The sequence below is a fragment of the Sus scrofa genome, chromosome 14, assembly GCF_054392235.1.
Source record: "Sus scrofa isolate SSC_HxYL_T2T_F1_AM1 chromosome 14, Sscrofa_HxYL_maternal_Yorkshire_Landrace_v2.0, whole genome shotgun sequence".
Lineage (NCBI taxonomy): Eukaryota > Metazoa > Chordata > Mammalia > Artiodactyla > Suidae > Sus > Sus scrofa.
Genome location: NC_139396.1, coordinates 80,698,267 through 80,718,130, shown reverse-complemented (window position 1 = coordinate 80,718,130; position 19,864 = coordinate 80,698,267). Strand labels below are relative to the sequence as shown.

The 19,864-nt window shown below is 44.4% G+C and overlaps 1 protein-coding gene across 6 annotated transcripts in view; it reads left to right on the top strand.

Annotated features, from left to right (window-relative positions):
• The window catches only part of DISC1 (DISC1 scaffold protein), a 355,218-nt gene that overhangs the window by 290,818 nt on the left and 44,536 nt on the right, over positions 1 to 19,864 (top strand). The gene's annotated exons all lie outside the window — the stretch shown is intronic.

Below are 19,864 nucleotides of genomic sequence, written 5' to 3'. Positions count from 1 at the left end.
TGGCGCTTTCCTCCTCTTCTGAAAAGTAAGTGGATTACGATGTTGAAAAGTATCTTGGGGAGCTTGCAAGAGAGTTTTCATGTTTCATGAGAAGAAGGATCTTCCTTGGTGTATTAAATTCAGAATTCGTGCCTTGGTCTGTTTTTCTCTTCTTTTAAATGTCTGTAGTTGGTCTGATGGATTTTGTCCCAGCTTATCCCTGTTTGGGAACAATATAAAAATGCACATCTTAGGTTCTGTTTCGAATCCTGAATCAAAACCAGCGTGAAAATTCCTGCTTGACTTTTTTTTAAAAAAACCCAATTAAAAATTCGGATTTGAGGAACATTAAGCAGGCTTCAGCGTGTCAAGAAGTTTCTGGTTTTGGGGGGATGGGTACTCATGAAAATAAATCCCAGCCACTGGGATCTGTTCCTAATTAGGGAAACAAGTATGAGAATGTAATATGTGCTTTCTTCCCTGGGACTCATTTAGCCTTATGGAAAATGTTTTGCTACTATTTTGGAAATTGTTAAATAACTCTCTAAATAGGCTATGCCTTAAACCTTTGTCCGCCAGAACGATGCCATCGATTAAAATACTGCTTCTCCCTTAAGAGACGTTAAGGGGGCCACCTTGCTGAGCTTTGCTCTGTGATGCTGCAGGGTTGATTCTAAAGCTTAGAAAGCAAGTTCTTCCATCCACTGACTGAATTCTTCTACCTCCCATGCCCTAGAGGAACCACGGAAGGTGGTCAGTAGCTTGTAGGGGGTAGGAGGGCTTTCAGGTATGAGGCATCCTTTAAGGAAACATCTCTCCTCCTTAGAAAGTAGGACGCTCCTCTGGGTCAGGTGCCCTGCCCTGAGTCCCATATGCTCCGCTCCCGTGTGTACTGCCGAGGCGGGTTTCAGCATATCCCTCTTGATCGTAACTCTGATTATCATTTTTCAGCCGTAAGCCTCGAACACATGTGTCCCATGAGGGCGGCAGGGTGGAGTTGTAAGGGTGGGTCTAGGTGGCGAGATGCCTGTTTAAATTGCAGCTCTATCACTTATGAGCTACCCAACCTCAGGTGAACGTTCAGCCTCAGTTTCTTAATCTATAAAACTGAAGGCTGGGTACCTATCTCCCAGGGTCAATGTGTGCATTTATGAACCACTGTAGAGGAAGCACTCTCAGAACTGGCTGTCAGTGAACCTTAGTTCCTTTCGCCTCCTGCTGCTCTGGTCTTCACTGTCCTCTGTGTCAGAACTGGTGGAACAGTCATGCCCAGAGCGCCTCCTCTCCCCTCCCAGCCAGGCAAATGGTCCCTCCATGTGAAATGCCTGCTATTTGACCATTTTGACTAGAAAAATGGCAGTTTCTTATGGTTCAACCCAATATTTAGTGATTTGATCTTCAGTAGGTCAAGCCCTATGGCCTGAGGCTGGCCAGTCTCCTTGCTCCCAACACGCTGGCCTATAACTGCCTTTGCTAATGCTCTGGGCACCCCCACTGGCTCTGCCCCACCAGCCCCCCATCTATCCAAGCCTTGATCGTCCTTCAAGTTTCAGATGTCTCCTCCTAAAAGCCTTCCTCATCTTTCCAGGACGGAGTCCTGTGCTTGCATGGAGTTATTCTTCCCACTTTCAGGGTGCTCAGTGTCAGGTTTCAAAGAGGATGTCTGCCTTCTTCAGGATGTATCCTCAGGGGTTTGATAGCCCCGAGCAGGGGAGGGGACCGAAGATCAAATGTTCCTCGAGTGAGTAATGGAATAAGTGAATGACCTGCAGCCAATTTATAGATGCCCTGGTCTCATCTCCCATCTCCTCTCCGGCCATGTGGATGCATGACTCTCATATGTTCCTTTTTTTCATTTTTAAAAATTGATTGAAGTATAGTCGATGCATAATGTTGTGAGCATTTCTGCTGTAGAGCAAAGTGACCCAATCATCCATAGATACCCATCCATTATTTTTCAGATTCTTTCCCCATTCAGGTCATCACAGAATATTGAGTAAAGTTCCTTGTGCTGTACGGCAGGTCCCCCTTAACCATCCATTCCCTATACAATAGTGTGCATATGCCAATCCCCTGCCCCTGCCGTAGTCCATCCCTCCTTCCCACCTTTCCCCTTTGGTAACCATAGTTTGTTTTCAAAGTCTGTGAGTCTGTTTTTGTTTTGAAAATGAATTCATTTGTGTCATTTCTTAAGACTCCACATACAAGTGATATCATAGGGCATTTGTATTTCTCTGACTTATTTCACTTAGTATGATAATCTCTAGGTCCATCCATGTTGCCGCAAATGGCATTATTTCATTCTTTTTCATGGCTGAGTAATATTCCATTGTATACACGTATATATATGTATATACATCTTATATTCCATTCCCCTGTTGATAGACATTTAGGTTGTTTCCATGTCTTGGCTACTGTGAATAGTGCTGCAATGAACATTGGGGTGCACTGTATATGATCTTTACTTGGGATCCATCAGCAGTCTCCAGGGACCAGGACAGCATCTGTCCCATCCTCCAGTCTGCTTCCTGGTGACTCTTTCCATTGTTGTTTCAAGTTGTGAGGAGGTCTGGCTCAGATTTGTTTGAACCGGTGTGGTGGAAACACCCAACAGAGAGGAGAAAAGGCAGCCAGGTCTGTAACCCCTGGGCAGCGGGCAGGGGGCAGACAGAGGCTGGGGACTGGTGTGCCCTGAGGTGCAGGCAGGGAGGTTCACGGCTGCCTCAGAGTAGGAGGCCAGCCTGGATGCTGCAGGAGCATGGTCGTGGTCCAGCTCTCCCTCCTGTGGCAGAACCACCCTCCCCGCTGAACTGGAGGAGTGATGGTTGCATGAATCCAATACAGTCATGGTTCTTTCTGAGAGAATCAACGTCTTAAAACACAAAAACAGTTTTTAGCCCAGGTACAGTTTGCATCATGGTGGCTACTCAGTTAATCCTGTAAGATGTTGACTAAAGTGAGGTGATAGATGCCGATGAAAATCTTTGTATTTATTGCACTGTCTGTAGCATCTCTGGGCTTTACAGGGGTTTAGAAGGAAAGTCGCTGGTAATTGAAGAGAATGCTCACTTCCCATGAGAACGTTGTCGAGGACAAACTTTACAGTCTTTTCTTCTGTAGCGAGATTTTGATCTGGCCAGTTATGGTTTTGGAGATAAATCTAAATGACAACAGTATCTTTGTTTAGACCTGGAGACCCAAAGACTCACATATATTATTTTTATTCATTTTTTTAAAGTCTATTTGGTTTCCAATGTTGTGATAATGTCTGCTATACAACAAAGTGATTCATTTGTACATATACACAGTCTATTCTTTTTCAAATTCTTTTCCCATATAGGTTATCATGGAATATTGGGTAGAGTTCCCTGTGCTTCACATCACGTCGCCGTTGCCTTGACTTCTGTCTGATGCTGTTGGTCTGTGAGCTCCTGCAGGATGGGTTCCATGCCTCATTGCTTTGTGTGCCTAATGGCTGGCGTGGTGTTGGGCATGTGATAAATATTCAGTAAAATTAGGAATGCAAAAATGAGTGGATAAATAACCATTGTATCTTGAAATGTGATGTTCCACTGGAGGTTCAAAAAGTCAAGGCAGTCTAAGATGTAATGTTCCAGAAATCCATTTGTCTTGCCATCAAATCTTAGTGGTATATAATAGATAAGGGAAAAAAATCTAAAATAGCTTTCTGCACTTGTTCTTACTTCTCAGGTTTTGTGTCCAGAGGTAGTCATTAAGCATGTTATTTTTTAAAATTACTCAATGAATTTATTACATTTATAGTTGTACAACGATCATCACAATCCAGTTTTATAGGATTTCCATCCCACAACCCCAGCGCATCCCCCTACCCCCTCGAACTGTCTCCTTTGGAAACCATAAGTTTTTCAAAGTTTGTGAGTCAGTATCTGTTCTGCAAAGAAGTTCATTCTGTCCTTTTTTCAGACTCCACATGTCAGTGAAAGCATTTGATGTTGGTGTCTCATTGTATGACTGACTTCACTTAGCATGATAATTTCTAGGTCCATCCATGTTGCTAAAAATACACAATGGAATATTACTCAGCCATTATACACATGCTATTTTGGCCTCACTCATTTTCCTTTATGCTGAACCTTGCTTGAATTTCTGTTTTCTCCATTATTATTATCATTTTTTTATATTTGTTTTATGTTTTTAGATTCCACATACAGGTGAAAACATACAGTATATTTTCTCTATATGACTTATTTCAGTAACCATAACACCCTCCAAGTCCGTACATGTGGCAAATGCCAGGCTGTCATCCTTTCCTATGGCTGAGTATGTTCCACTGGTAGACAGAAGATGTGGTATCTGTTGTCTCACTTATTACATATTGTCTGTTAGCCATCTTTCTTGAAGAGGCAAAAGGAATATTCAAAAGTCTTATAGGTGGGTTACATTTTTTGCTGCTCCTATGTGGTATCTTGTATCTAACTGTTATACAGGAGACATTTATTATTGTTCAGTCACCAACTCATGTCTCTGGCTTGTGGGCACCAAGCTCTCGATCTTAAGGCTCCACTTAAACTCATGGAGTCTCTTGGGTACATGACTGATGAGAAAATTTCTTCTTTTTTGTAGCATTTTTTCCTAAAAACTTCCACATACTGAAGGTGCAGTTTAGTGGCCTATACATTATTTTTCTTTTCCTGTATTTCTCAAGAGTTTTTTTTTTGAATATGCATCATACTTTCATAATCAGAAAAGAAAAAAAATCATTAAAGTCTGTTTTGAATATGAAAGTGTTAGATACTTTTTTTAGAGGCTTTTTAGCTTTAGAAGGAATTCTCAAAAACTCACTGGTCTTCCCTGAAATTTACTTAGAGACTGATCGTATTTTTCTAAAGGCAACTTGGTTCTTTTTTTTTTTTTTTTTTAATTAATACTTAGTTTCTCATTATCTTGCAATTTCAACATGGAAAGCCTGCCGGGAAATAAAGTGACCTCATCCTGCTTATGACCAGGCAACGGTGGCCGGCAGGGTGTGAACAGGGACAGAGGGTTGTGGGGGTTTCTGCCTGCACCCCCCACCTCCTTGGCTTGTCTGTCTGGATGGCTCTGCCTTCAGCCCAGAAGTCAGTGAAACCTGATTGTTGCTCTGCTTCCCAGAGTTGGAGAGGACTTTCTGGCAAAGCTGAACTGACCTCTCTGTGCCAGCACAGACTATGTATGGACGACATTGGGACACTAAGGCCACGTTGCTCTGCCCAAAGAGGGGACTAGAGGGGACACAGCCCTGCACACAGATCAGTGCCAATGAGGGGACCCTCCAAGTGTGCCTCAGAGTTCAGGGTCTGTCCTTCACCCCAGGCTCATGGAGCCTGTCAGTCAAAGCAAGTGTGAATACCCACGGTCCAATGAAGATGGGATTTAGGGCTGAAGGTGGGGTCCCCAGAACATGTGTTTCCAAGGCAGCTGCATACGGGGCAGTCTGTGAGGATGTGGGAAGAACATTGTAGAATTTCTTTTTCACTCTTTTGTTTTGCTCAGTTCAGTTTTGTCTTTGAAACTATTTCATACATGTCTAGTAGTACATGTCTACACTTTATCTAATATTAGAGAGCATGTTTGTCATTTTCTGACCTACAAGTAGCTGCATAATCAAACAGTCAGCACCATGGTGACATTACTTTCCTGAAATCATCTCCTTATTTTCCAATACCAGTCAGTTGTCACATTCAGCATATGTCTTTCCCTCCGCAAAGGAAAAAAGGGGTTAATTCTGCAACAGAAGAGTCAACGCTCATTATGCAAAGAAGATGAAAGAAGCAGAGACATGAAGACTGAACGGGCAGGGTTACAAAAGGCATGGGAGACCAAATTTAAGATATGGAGCTCTTGGGAATTTCAGGCAAGAATCCACGCGCCTTGTTGGGGTGTGTGGCCCTTAACAGCATAATAGCTGAAAGCCCAAGAGTCTGCTTATCCCAGGAGTCCATTCCAGAACTGACCGAGCTAGGCTGGCTCCACTCACCATCCTCCCAACAATGAATGGAATTCTTTGAGATCCCATATAGAATGTTGTTTATTCCAAATGATGCTGGGTGGTGTTGACGTTCCTATGCACCTGGAACCACCCACTTCAACCCGCATGGACCTGGTTGCAGCAGCTGTTGAGGGAAGTGAATGTAAGAAATGACAGCAGGAGCTAAGCCCCCCGCCCCAGGTATGGACAGAGAGGAGGCAGCCTCTTTTTGATACTTTGCACTTTTACTTTATTGCTTTGGTGCTGATGCAGGCCCACCTCCTCTCCCTCTTCACAGGCATGAGTCAAGACTGTTCCTCTCTCCCCAGATTTCACTGCTCCTCAGAGAGCTCAGGGTCTCCCTCATTGCCTCTTAGCAGCCTCGGCCCCGACCCTTTTGTTCCACCTCCTCTGCAGTCTCAGAAAAGCAGATTCTGGGCCTCTCTCCTGTCCTCCTTGGCTTGGTGTGACCTCCTGTGTTCACCTCCATGCTCAGTCGGGGGCTGTTTGTCTTTGTATCAGCTCTCTCTCTGTCTTTCTCTCTCTCTGTCTCCCTCCAGCTCTGTCTCTCTTTCTGTCTCCCTCTGTCTCTCTCTGTCTCTGTTTCTCTGCCTCTCTCTGTCTCTTTCTCTTTGTCTCCCTCTGTCTGTCTCTGTCTGTCTGTCTCTCTGTGTCTATCTCTATCTCTGTTTGTCTGTCTGTCTCTCTGTGTCTATCTCTATCTCTGTTTGTCTGTCTGTCTCTCTGTGTCTATGTCTCTCTGTCTCTGTTTCTGCGTGTCTATCTCTGTGTCTCTCTGTCTCTCTGTCTTCCTCTGTCTCTGTCTCTCTCTGTGTCTCTGTCAGTCTCTGTCTTTCTGTGTGTCTCTCTCTTTGTGTCTCTGTGTCTCTGTTTATCTCTCTCTGTCTCTTTCTATCTCTGCCTCTCTGTCTTTCTATGTGCTCTCTGTGTCTCTGTCTCTCAGACATATCTCTCTCTGTGTGTCTCTCTGTCTCTGTTTCTCTTTGTGTTTCTGTCTCTGTGTCTGTGTCTGCCTCTCTCTCTCTGTGTTTCTCTGTCTCGCTGTGTCTCTGTCTCTCTATCTCTCTGTGTCTGTCTCTTTCTGTGTCTCTCTGTCTCTGTCTCTCTCATCAGCAGCAGGAGCTGTTAGGAAGCAGAGGCTGTAGGAAGTGTGTCACCCCTTTCCATCCCTGCCTCATCTCTGCTTGGCTGACCCCCATCCTCCCTTGACCCTCCATGGAGCTAAGAGTGAAAAGGGCACATTTGGAGGAGAAAGTAACTTGCATTTCTCCATCTGACATTTTCCTTGGAGAGAGTAAAAACGTTGCCCCAGAGAAGAGGGGAAGCAGAGGGAAGGAAGCAGAAGGATTAGCCAGAACCCCTTGGGCTTGTCTGGGGAGGGGCTTCAGAGAGGGCAGAGGATCTTCTTCCCAACACGCAATGGGAAGAATCTGAGTGGCAACCCACATGGCTTGAAGCTGGAGAAGACAGATTTTTGACCACAGCATCAGAACTGAAAGTTTGGACTGCCTATGAGGAGGGGGTTGGAATCACCTGTCATAATCTTCTTTGTCACTGATACTTTCACACTTCATTGGACATGGGGCGTTTTTAAAACATAGTGTGAGAAATAAAAAAGATGGCTGTGATTCTGATTAATAGAAAACACACAAGTGCGTTCCCATCGTGGCTTAGTGGTTAATGAATCCGACTAGGAACCATGAGGTTGCATTCGATCTCTGGCCTTGCTCAGTGGGTTAAGGATCTGGCGTTGCCATGAGCTGTGGTGTAGGTTGCAGACACAGCTCGGATCCCACGTTGCTGTGGCTGTGGCATAGGCCGGCGGCTACAGCTCTGATTAGACCCCTAGCCTGGGAATTTCCATATGCCACAGGTGTGGCCCTAGAAAAAGCAAAAAGACAAAAAAAAAAAAAAAAAAGAAAGAAAGAAAACACGCAAAACTCACAGACATAGAGAACAAACTTGTGGTTGCCAAGGTGGAGGGGGTGGGGGGGAGTGCAGGAGTCGGAGTCTGGGATTAGCAGGTGCAAACTAGTATATACAGGATTGATAAACAACAAGGACCTACTGAAGAGCACAGGGAACTCTGTTCAATATCCTGTGATAAACCATCATGGAAAAGTATATGAAAAAGAATATATATCTATATGTATAACTGAACCACTTTGCTGTACAGCAGAAATTAGCATAACATTGTAAATCAATTATACTTCGATAACATTTAACAAAAAGGAAAATAGGAGATTATTACTTAAAACAGAAAGCTCTGCTAACAGACTCCACTGTGGTTTGTGCAGTTCAACCCAAAGTGTGCCTGTTTTAAAGCAATGATACGATCACCCTGCCCATTGAGATCAATTAAGAAGTCCACCAGTATTTAAGGAGGCCTGAGGCTTGGCAAGATGCCCAGTGATTCCTCTTTCTTTGTTCCCTTTGGTTTAAGTGGCGGAAAGTCAGCCAGTTGTGATGGCTCTGTGAGAATGAACTTGGGAAGGCAGTGGATGGGACCTTGGGTCCACTGGATCCTGGGGGGCCATATGCTCCGCCCCTCGAGACTCGCCCCCATATACTTCAGTGTGCCCTTTTCAAGGGGCCTGTCACCTTCTTAAAAAGGCAGTTGTAATTAATCAATAGGGAATGTCCAAATGAGGATGATTTTTACACACTCCAGAGAAACCCTTACAGATGGAGTGTTTTTGATGCATTTGGCAGGGAGTTGAGAAAACTTAGGGAAGAATTAATTGCTGTATCAATAGAAACCCCAGTAGGTAGATATCCAATTTGTCATTAATTACAATGAGAAGACTTTTAATGACTCAAGGAAGCACTGTCAAGATTGTGTGATCGTTTAATTTGCTAACGTGGTGTGAACCTGTTAGCTTCAGACGCCCGATTAATACACGTAAAGCTCCTCCTGGAATTTCTCAGACACTCGCTTTCGGTGTGCAGTCATTTTGAAGACTCTACTCCATGTACTTGCTCTTGTTTCAGGGAAAGTAGGATGACAGTTGTGCAGCAGCCTTGGTAAATGTAGGTTAGACCAAATATGACATGCAACATTTTCTGTGACTCCTTTTTCCTCCTCGCTGTGTTCGCTCTCCCTCCCCGTCACCCTGAGTCAAACAACAGCTGTGCAAAGCAGGAGCTGTGGACCCTTTCTGGGCTGGGCTGCATCCCTTCCATCTGGGATCTCACCCCAAGAGGGGCTCAAAATCCCTTATCACAACCGCCTCAGGCAGGAAACAGGTTTTTCCCGTCTGTTGCCACTGATGTAAAGATGACATTTCTCAGGCTGGGGGAATGTTGCATGATTCTATTGTGCCTCAAAAGATAACTGGTACTCCCATTCATCACCAAACAGGGCCTTTTCATTGGTGCTTCTTTGAAAAAAAAAATCCCCCCAAAAGACATCATAAAAGTATTTAATGGAATAAAGAGAATCACCCAGATGATGACGTGTGACAGTTATGCAAAGCAGCTTTCGCAAAGCAATTAGGCAAAGAAAATAGAGTAATTTTCCCTATTATTCTGCAAAGGCAGAAACCTGGCTGGAAGCTGTGGTCCTGCCCTAGCGCCTGACCAGACCGGTCCTGGGATGCACCACCTCACTTTGCCTGGAAACTCAAGCCTGTCTCTCTTCATGACACCCTGTCTCGAGAGTTTTCCTGATTAATTGCCCATCAGTGGAATCTCTTTTTGTTTTGATGATGGTGCTTGTCAGCTCTTGGAGCCACAGGAAGGAAATTGTTCTAGGGGGTTGTTTTGGCGTCCCTGTGTTCATCCATGTGGCTTATTGGAGCATGAAGGGGAGACGTGTGTGTGTGTGTGTGTGTGTGTGTGTGTGTGTGTGTGTGTGTGTGTGTGTGTTGTCTTGCCCTCCTGATGGCCAAGGGGGCAGAGGGTCTCAGCTGGAGTGCCCTCTCTGCTTCTGTGCCTTTGTAAGGGGCTCCAAATCCTCTTGGTGAGAAGGGTTACTCAAGTGTAACCACAGGATTTCGAAACCAATTTGGTCCCATCTTTGTTTTCTGAGTTGACAGCCTGTGAACCCTGACAGGTCAGCCATGACCATGGGAGCTTGACTTCTCCTCTCAGGCCACGTTAGTCCATCTGGGAGGAAGGATTCTCCTCTGAGATCAGTGGGAAGCAGTCCAGAGATTCACAGCCTGAGAGATGGACGTGTGAAAGCAAATTAGCACCCCCCGCCCAGCCCAGGCTTCGATCTCAGAGCTTTTCTCCCAGGCCTGACTCTCGATTAACAGTCACCTTACTTGGGGACCTGAGGGTTTTGGAGGCACATCAAGACAAGGACAATGGCCATTTCAGGCTGTTGCCGCTACAGTCTGAGCTGAGGTGTCGGCACCACCCAAATCCATAAATAGGAAGGAAAGGAATGAAGCCAGCTATAAGGTTTAGGAAAAAAACAGTGAGCTGCTCCAGACAGCAGTGACCCCTGGTTGCTTCTACGACGCGGGGACCATAGTTTGATGTGACGCCTGTGATGGGCTCTGTCTCCTCACCTGCCTTTTCAGCGCCCTCAGCATCCTGCCTCCCTCTGCCTCATTTGCTAGAGTCTGGGCCATTGTTAACTGGGGGGAGTGCGAGGCTAACCAGGTCAACATCTTGCTCTCTTAAAGGAGCATAAGTAAAAATTTGGGAGAAGACCACAACCTTATTCAAGGGTGTGGAAGCAGGAATTTCCAGGACAGGGATAATTTTGGTCAGTGTCCTTCAAACCCACCCCATCAGGTGGGTCATGAACACTCCTGATCTGGTTTCCACGCAGGGGAACGGTTTTCAGCGTGCAGCCAAACTGCTTTCAGCCATACCCCGTTCACTTCCCCACTGTGCTAGTGTCCGGTTGCTGCTGAAACTAACAGCCATGAACTAAGCAGTGGGGAGCAACACAAATATGTTCTTTTCCAGTTGCAGAGCCCAGAAGTCTGGAGCGGGTCTCACTGGGCTGCAGTCAGCTGTTGCAGGCTGATTCCTCCTGGGGGCTCCAGGGCAGAATCTGCTCCCTTACCTTTTCCAGCCGCTGGGGGGTCGCCTTATCCTTTGGCTGGTGGCCCCCTCCTCCGTCCTCACAGCACAGGGCTCCAGCCTCTGCTTCTCTCTTATCACATCACCTGCTCCTCTGCTTCTGACTTTTCTGCCTGCTCGTATGAGGACAAAGGTGATCATACCACGGGTCCCACCAGATAATCCAAGGTCATCTCTCGGTCCCCAAATCCGAAATTATATCTGCAAAGTCCTCTTTGCTATTCAAGATGACGTTCATGGGTCCTAAAGATTATGACCTGGACATCTTTGGGGGGGTAATTATTCAGCCTACCTACCCCCCACTGTCCCCCACAGGAATATTTTGAAGCGAATCTCAGACATTGTATTTACCCCATAAATGTGTCAGTACATATATTCAAAAAGATGAAGTCTTAAAAAAATAACAGTAATACCATTGTCACACCTAAAAACATCACCAAGACTTTCTTAATATTCTCAGATATCCAGTCAGTGTTCCAGTTTCCCCAAATTGTCTCATATTTTTGTTTAGACAAGTGACTTATTCAAATTAAGAAATGTGTCTTGGGTCTCTTGGAAGCCATGGGTTCTCACTCCTTTTGCTTCCCTAGCTCCTTGTTGAATAAACCAGTATTTTTGTCCTACAGAATTTGGCTACTTGTATCCTTGTTTCACTAACATGTTTCTTTTTCCCCTGTATTTCCCAGAAACTGGTAGGTAGATGCATAGATTTGATTGTATTGAAACTTGATTTAATTGTCATGTGTGCTTCAATGATAGTGTTGCAACTTTTCAATGAATCACACAAGGAAGCCAGTACTATCTATTCTCTCTCCTGTGGTGTTGAGATTGGCTGTTGGGTTCAGGAGTTGGGAGCCCTACCCTCTTGGCATAAAAATTTCCATCACCTTTTCCCCTAAATTGGTGACGATTGACTTGATCTGTTCATTCACTTGTGGGTTGCAAGATAGGAATCTAATTCCATCACCGTCTCATTTTTTACACAAAATTCTTCAATTAAAAAAAAAAAGAAATTCCTTTAGGTCTTGTTAAAGATGATTTGTTGGTTTGTGAAACTGGGAGCTCTTAACATCATGACCAGAGATTAAAGTTCTCCACAGGAGGTCATAGTCGTTCAGTCGTGCTGTGACTTCCTGAAGAGATGAAAGATGCAGACACTTCCTTTTACTCGGAATAATCCAAGATTGGTGATGAGGGGAAGTAAATGTCTCCGAGTTAAATTTTTTTTTCTTTCAACATCTATTTGATTGTCCTAGTTACAGTTTATAGAAGAAATAAATGCCTGATCCTTTCTCTTAACACATCAGTTTTATAATGATCATGGGTTTTCTAGCATCCTCTAATGGTGAACCAAAAAAATATGTGTGTGTGCACAGACATGTGTGTCTATTATTATGAACTCATGGGTTTTTAACGTATTTGTTATGTTTCACTTCTTTGCAGAAATTATTCTTTTTCAAATGTTTCCATCTTCGACTGGGCTGAGGGCCCTTTTCTATAGACTCCTGAATCTTTTAACATCAACCTAGCAGCTTCCTTGTTTGCCGAGGTAACAAGATATTTCGGGCTCATCCTGTATATTTCCTGGCCCGGAACTGGAATCAGCATTTTCAGCAAGGAGTTCTTATTACTTTTAGTAGGAAATGATACTTAGAGACCATAGCCTGGGCTCTGGAGGTGCTCATAGGCACTGGATTGGTCATTACTTCCTGGCCTTTTCAGTTGACAGAGCTAGGATATTTTTTTAGACAAAGAAATTCTATCAGAGACTCATATCGTTATTTCCATTTCAAATTTAGGATTATATATGGCTTTACTTCTTTTATTTTATACTTGTATTTCTTTTCTGTTGAAAAATTTCATTCCTAATATCATTAAAAGACTTATCTATTTATCTATCTCCATTATGAAGTAATATTTGAAGTAACATTATAAAGTATATTTGACTACATATATGTAGTATTCCTAGTATATATATTTGCTATATCCATTTTATATAGGGTTTCAGAATAATAATGCTGACATTATTATTAGTAATGTAATAACTGAAAACAACCTAAGACTTCCTTGTAGTTCTTCTTTTCTTAGGATATATGCCACTGGGGATGTACAGTTAAATTACAGAGTTTTAAAGTCACTTTAATTAGTTCCCTTGGTGTAGTTCAACAATCAACTTAGTGCATAGCTAGCTCAATGCACAGTAGGCTAATGGCTTTTATTTTATCTTACTTTTTTTTTTTTTTAGTGATTGCTGCTTTTAAAAAAAATATAGCACAAACTTAATGGTTCAAAGTTAAAGGAACCGAACAAGGTACAGTCAGAGAAGTATGGCTGTCTTTCTCTTTCTTCAGTTTTTTCCTAATGCTCCCCTAAAGAAACCATTTTGTTTTCCATTTTTTTATTTAACTTTTTTTGGCCCTGACTGTGGCATGTAGATGCTCCTGGGCGAGGGATTGAAGCAGTGCCACAGTGGATACCTGAGCCACAACAGTGTCAGATCCTTCACTAGAAGGCCACCAGAGAACTCCCAATAAACCATTTTAATTCAGTTTTGGTTTATCCTCCCACTGCTTTTCAGTAGTGGAGCCCCATCTATTCATAATCCTCCCCTAAATGAAAGGTGCTGTACTACTATACACACTGCTCTGTAGCTGCAAACTTGACTTTTAAAAGGTACACTTCCTAAGGATAGGAAATAGAACCCACATTCTGTTCGGCATCTCTGTAGGCTGAGCCCAGTAGTCCAGTTTAATCATAAAGGAGTCAAGTCCTAAAGAGCTGGGAGCCAGAATCCTCTTTGGATTTCAGTTCTGCAGAGCTCTGGGCTCACCCAGTCTGTGCTGATATTTATATTTTCCTCCTCATACTTAGAGTATACCACCCCAGGACTCACAACAGGTATAATTAATTGTATATACTCATTTTGGAAATTCTGCCTTTTTTTTCTTTCTTACTTTTTTTTTTTTGGCCATAGCATGCAGCAGCTTGATGTGGAATCTCAGTCCCTGGCGAGGGATTGAACCTGGCCCACAGTGTTGAATGCACTGAGTCCTTAGGACTAGATCCACTGGGGAATTCCACAATGCTCTTTTTTTTTTTTTTTTTTTTGTCTTTTCAGAGCGGCACCCGCGGCATATGGAGGTTCCCAGGCTAGGGGTTGAATCGGAGCTGTAGCCACCGGCCTACACCACAGCTGCAGCAACTCGGGATCCGAGCTGTGTCTGCAACCTACACCACAGCTCACGGCAACGCCAGATCCTTAACCCACTGAGCAAGGCCAGGGATGGAATCCGCATCCTCATGGATACTAGTCGGGTTCGTCAACCACTAAGCCATGATGGGAACACCTTTTTTTTTTTTTTTTTTAACCATGTGGTTTGTCAAAAAATATTTTTCTTATGTTACTCTGTGACAGTCACAATTTTAATAGTAATTAACATTCCAATAAGTACACATACTACAATTTGCTTAACCATATTTCACTGAAAGGCATGTTGTTGTTTCCTAACTTTTTTGTTATATGGCAAATTTAAAAAGTAATTTCTCTTTGCTCAAGAGCCTTGAAACTTTGAACTGATGGGATTGACATCATTTCCTCAGGTCTTTGTTTCCAGGGTTGGAATTGTGAGGAAAGACAGAGCTCTTCTCCCAAAAAGTCTTTCTTCTTAACAATTTCAAAAGAAGGAAAATATGAAACATACAAGGGATGACAGTAGACAGGAGGAGGACCTTTCAACAAAACAAAAAGCTTTGCGAAAAATTCTCATTTCTGATTTTTTTTCCAAAGTGAAATTTTCATACAAAGTATATGTAAAATGTGTCATAGTGGATTTTCAGTGATTTGGGTCAGATAGACTGTTTTAGAGCATCCTGGTGGAACAGGGTCTGACATGGCCCCAAGGTGGGATCTCTGGGTCCTAGAACTCATGTTGATTCTCACCCAGGAGGCTATCCATTTTTTCTCAGTCGTCATTCCCCACTGCTTATTCTGTACCTTACCTGAAGCCACAGAGAACTATGGAGCCTACGCATTTCTTTGGATCAGATGAGGAAAAGACAATGCATGTTTATATTTAAAAATTGCAGACTTTTTTTTAAGCATAGGAGGTGAGAGAGAACTTATCAGAGACCCTGTGGTTACCTGTGAGGCCTTTGTAGGGAAGAGAGTGAGAGCTGCCCCTACAGAAATCTCAGAAGGGAGAGACTCCTGTGAGTGGTTTTGAAGGGGAATGACCAGGCTCATTCATGGGGCTCGGGAGGACCAATGTGAATAGATGGAGGGTTTTTGCACTTTGATGGCTTAGGCAGTGTGGAGCCAACATAGGAGGTCCCAGAAGTGAGACAGATATGTTTAGGCTGCATCAAACACTAACTGGTCTGTAAATAAGAAGGGAAGGGGAGTTCCCTGGTCGCTCAGCCAGTGAAGGATCTGGCATCACTGATGTGGCACAGGTTTGATGCCAGGCCTGGGAATTTCTGCATGTTGTGGGTGTGGACCCCCCCCCCCCAAAAAAAAAAAAAAAGAGGGGAAAGGCTCAATGGAAAGCAGTGTTTTAGAAAAATTGCTTGGCCACACTATTCAGAATAGATTCAAAAGGAGAAGGAAGTTGGGATTAGAGAATCCAGTATGGAGGCTATTAATGTAATAAAGTCATGGAGTTCCCATTGTAGCTCAGTGGGTTAAGAACCCAACTAGTGTTCGTGAGGATGTGGGTTTGATCCCTGGTCTCACCCAGTGGGTTAAGGATCTGGCCTTTCTGTGGCTGTGGCACAGGCATAGGCCAGCAGCTACAGCTCCAATTCAGCCCCTAGCCTGGGAACTTGCACATGCTGCAGGTGCGGCCATAAAAAAAAAAAAAAAAAGAAAAAAAGAAAAAAAAAAGATAATAAAGTCATGAGTTCATAGAGTTGGGACTGATGTGTGGAGAAGGATGAAACTATTGGAGAAGAGAGAGTAAAAGTAAGGACAATTTTAAAGGAAAAAAATCTGTGGGTCTTAGTGACTGAGTGTGGGACATAACAGACCACGGTGCTTTCAGGATTTGAGGCATCAGGGATTGGAAGAATGGGTAATAGAAGTAATTGATTAAATCAGGGGCCTTACAAGAGGGAACTAGTTTCTTCCTTTTTTTCCCCTTCTTCTTTTCACCTTTTTTATACAACTGTCTATCAAGTGCTCTTATGTCTGACAACCATTCCCAGGAGCTCCAGGAATAAACAATACAGACAAAGTCTTCACTGTCACCGGACTGGCATTTAATTAGGGAGGGAGGCAGAGGGAAGAATAAGATAATTCATGCAGTGATAAATGCTATGCAGAAAGTGAAAAGGGCCACGTGCTAGATGGTGATTGAAGTTGTAGGGCTGGGCAGGACTCCTGCAGGTTAGAAACACTGGAAAGTGACTCAGAGAGTAATAGCCAAGGAGCCAGCTGTGGGAAGGCTTGGTGGCACTTCAGGACATTCTGAAAAACGAAAAAATATCTTAAGCTGAGACTAGACTTGGAGTGTATGAAACACAAAGAAGGCTGAAGGTACCAGACAGCTCCTAACCAGGGCAAGAAGATGAGGGCAGAGAGTCTTAACCATCATGTTCTAATCAGGAGACAGGACCCAAGCATGTAATTTGAACAGGGATCGTATAGTACAGAAAATTTCTCATTATAATACAGGATTGGAGTAGGGAGGGGTCCACCAGTAAGAAGTGAAGAGAACTTAGCTATGGTCCGGAGGGCGAAGATGGAAACTGCCGCCCCTAGGCTGAGATGCACCCCTCTTAGAGAGCCCATGACATCAGTGATCTGGAGTGCCAGGTCTCTGTGGTACCACACCAGCAAACCCTGCTGGAGACCCTGCCTCTGGAACTTCCTGGGACGCCCCTCCCAGGGTGCCAAAGACCATACTCCAGAGTGGTCTCACCAGGGGCAGGTGACTAACAAAGTGCTTGAGGGGCTTTTTAGGGAGCCATTGGCTTGTGGATGCTGCTGATATTCAGATGCTGGAGCAGCTGTGTGCACACTGGGAGGCTTGTGCTGGTCAAGCTGCCCACACAGCAGGCACCGGATGCTGGGGAAGCTTTGCTTGAAGAAGCCTGGCCCTGCCGAAGCCCAGAAACTGAGCACTGGGAAACCATCCCTGCTGCAGGACCTGGGAACTGGGACTCCACACGGGCTTCAGGAGCTGGGCACAGGGACCAGGGTCTAAGGAAACATCCTCTTAGGGACACCAGCCAGGAAGGGAACTCCTGCCTCTTAGAAGGTCTCTCCAGCCCCCTCTACTGGCAAAGGAAAAAAAATGTAAAAGGCCCGGCTAAATTTCTGCAAAGTTGGCAGTGAAGGATAAATTTGAGAGGCAGTGAACTCATAACTACCCTGTTGAGGTAGTCAGGGCCCTGATCCTTCAGGGCCTGGTAGTGCTGGTGATGGTGGTGGGGACAGTACAAGTATTGGCAGTGGTACCCATCATGTCCTGATGTTTTCTTAGTGCTTTCCATAGTTTAGCCCATTTTATCTTCATAATCCAGTGGGACAGATGCCATCACTATCCCCACTTTATAGATGAGTTAACCGAGGCACAGAGAGGTTAAGGTACTTGCCCACATGCTCGACCCACAGTGGCAAGGGGTGGTCCAGGACTCAAAGTTGGGCAGCCTGACTCCAGATCTGCCTGACAGACTCTCTCAGGTCATTGCCGATCTTCCCACAGACAGATAAACCTCTCAGGAAAGATAAGTGCTTAAAAGAAATTTGGAGTCAAACTTTTTGTGATGAGAAACTAGCCACCTCTATTTTATACATATTTAATTAATTTACTTACTTGGCCGCAGTGTGCAGCAGCTCAATATGGGATCTCAGTTCTCAGACCAGGGACTGAACCTGGGCCACAGTGGTGAAAGCACCAAATCCTAACCACTAGACCACCAGGGAACTCTCCAGTTTGTATATTTTATACATGCTGACATTTTAGTTGCTTTTAAAGTGAGGTACGGATGTACTGGGAAATGTACATTAGAATAGAACATGTGGAGTAGATGAAGAAACTGGGTGGCCAAAGTGATTAAAATACTAGAAAATAACATTTTGAGCGAGGTGTGAAGGATGGGGGCGGGGGGGCTCCTTTCGCTGAACAAAAAACAGAGCAAAAGGGGGAAAGTTCAAAATTTGTGTTCTGAGATGTCACCTGGGAGATCTTGGGCAAGTGTTTCTCATCACTTGTGGGTGGGGAGGGCCAGAAACATGGGCCCAGCGGGCAGGGTCGGGGGTTGAGGGCAGCTGTACGTGCAGCATCTATGGAGCATCAGACCCCGGGCTGGGTAGGCAGGAAAGACAGAAGTGTGGACCCCCAGCCTTGCTGTCTCATGGCTGAGACACGGCTGCTTCTTCAGGTCTAAGGCGAGGTGATGGTGCCAACTAGTTCTGCCCGTGGAGGAGGTCAAGGGAAATTGGCAAGAAGAGGTGGCACTGGAGCAGGAAGGAGAGCTGGCCAGGACAGTGGGAGAGAGGACGGCATTGTTGGTTCAGGGCCGGTGGTGGCAAGGACCTGGACTGATGGGGACCTGTGGGAGAGGGGTGACACAGGGCCAGGGATAAGGGTTTCTGGTCAGATGATCTGATCCTGGCCTGCTCTATACGTTCTAGCTTTGCAACCTTGGGAAAATTATTTCATTTCTATAAGTTTTGGTTTTCTTGTTTGCAAAAATAAATATAATAGTACCTTCCTCACAGAGCCACCATGCAGATAAAACGAGATACATAAAGCCCGTTCTTGCCAATAATGGCACAGGCTCAGTGAAGGTCTTTGGACATTATTAATATCGACAATATTATTATTTATAATAATATAATAATTACCACTGCTATAATATAATAGTAATTATTACTGTTATAATAATTATTACTATTATTATTAAAAAAGGATGACTATTGGAGTCTGGGGAAGAAAAATAAGGATTAGATACAAAGTGTTTCATGACATCTGTGGGCATGTGTGTATGCATGTGCATGTATATAGAATCTTGAAATAGTTTTCCATTGAAACCTTTGTTTTTGTGACAGGCAGTCTAGGGAAATGTTCAGTTTTGCACATAATAATGAGTACCTGTTTTGTCGGTTACTATTTACAACTACCATTATTTCTGTCATCTCAAGAGAAATGGTCCTTTATTTGCACAAAAACGACCAAGATCTACCACGAAGATTCCCAGGTAAGGGTGGCTTTGTGGGTCTTATGCGTTGTATTTGAGACCAGTCACATGGGCTCCTGAATGCAGGGTTTGGTTTCAGTATAGAATAGGCAATTGAGTTTCTCAGGTGGAGAAGGATAAATATTTCTCATAAAGTGAGTGGAAATCTGGCGCCAACAGGTCATGGGCTTGGTCACCTGGGTGGGACTTGGGCTCAGCTCCAGCAGCTAGCTAGCTAGGTAACCCTGAGCAAACACCAGAACCTCAAGTCCCAGTCCTGATCTGTACAGCCGAGAACATCATCATAATAGAAATCACCTCGAGGTGAAATCGTAACCATACGGGGAGTGGAGCGGGGGGGTGGGAAATAATGTGTGAAAAGTGCCCAGAACCCCACCGGGCACAGTGAGGGTGGTATACACCCATCTTCTTGCCCAGCATCCTAATTCAGCCCTCCCGTTCCCAGCCTTCCCTCGGGGCATCTCGAGCTGCTCCTGGCCCCTTCTGGATGAGGCTGCCATGTTTATGTGGCCCTCAAGGCAGACAATAATCGGAAACTCAATGGACAGGGTGGCGGTGCAGAGAAACAGGGCTTCAGGGTGTCATACAAAGTCAGAGAAATTGCACCCTCTCTTCTGCCTCCACCCCTCACCA